The sequence below is a fragment of the Arachis ipaensis genome, chromosome B01, assembly GCF_000816755.2.
Source record: "Arachis ipaensis cultivar K30076 chromosome B01, Araip1.1, whole genome shotgun sequence".
Classification (NCBI taxonomy): Eukaryota; Viridiplantae; Streptophyta; class Magnoliopsida; order Fabales; family Fabaceae; genus Arachis; species Arachis ipaensis.
The window spans coordinates 1,837,204-1,838,512 of NC_029785.2; positions in this window are offsets into that span (position 1 = coordinate 1,837,204).

Sequence of the window (1,309 nt, forward strand, 5' to 3'; positions counted from 1 at the left end):
TTTCTAAGTAAATAATTATTATTATACATTTATTATTTTTAATAATGTTTGTTGTTTTAAAAAATTTGTTAGTATTTTCTATTGTTTTAAGAATTTGTTAGTAAGATCACAACAATGGCTCAATTCAAAAAACCTAACCAATTCTACCTACATAATCGCTACTGTTATTTTTAGTACTATTTGTTATCTTAAAAATTAAATTATTTAATAGTCTTCGTTATTTTAAAAATTGGCTAATACTCTTCATTGGGTCAGCATTATTTCATTTAGTAAGCTTCATGAAATTTTTTTTTTGTCTCAACCTAGCCACGATTATTTATGCAATAACTTTTACAGAAAAGCTCTGCATACAATACATGCCATTAGGGCTTGTATGCTTTACAAGTTAATTAACGAATAAACCCCAAAAATACAATACAAGATCTACGTTCTTCTTCTTCTTCTTTTCTTTCGTTTTTTGCTTTCTCTTTCTCGTTCTTCTTCTTCTTGCACGTTCTTCTTCCTCTTCTTCTTCTTTTTTTTTTTGTTTCTTACCTTCTCTTTCTCCTTCTTCTTCTTTTTGATGCACGTTATTCTTCTTTATTTACGTGATTTTCTCTCTGTTTTCTTTGTTTTTCTCTGTTTTCTTTCTGAAATATGCATAAGATGTACTTCAACAAATTTTGGGTGTATTTCTTAAATTTCTGTAATCCTTTGGGTGTATTTCTATAATCGTTTGAGTGAATTCCTGTAACCGTTTGGGTGTATTTCTATAATCGTTGGAGTGTATTTCTGTAATCGTTTGGGTGTATTTCTGAAGTTCTATTATCTTTAAATTTGGCAAAAAAATTGTTTTCATGGAGGAAGAAGAAGAAGAGTCGTTCATAATGTATGGTGAGTAGCGCGCTTTAGAAACAAGAAGTTATTGAATAACGTGCGTTTTATTTACTTATGAATGTGGAAGTGTGTAATGCGTTAATTAAGTGTAATGCATATATTTTATTGAACTTGTAAAATTTATAAGCCAAAAAAACTTGTATGTGTAGCAGACCTCTAACTTTTAAGGTTGTTTTATTGTTTTAATAATGAATACAATGCGATCACAATGGTGATCCAATTGAAGACTATTAACCAATCTCTAATTAAGTGTATAATCATTACACTATTTTTAGTAGTCTTTATTATCTTAAAAATTGACTAATAGTCTTCATTGTCTCATCATTGTTTCTTTTAGCAAATCTTCATTTAAAAAAATGGTTTCAACCTGACCAGTATATTTTTAAGATTAGTTTATTGTTTTAAGTTTTAACGAAGAATATTAAGATCTAAT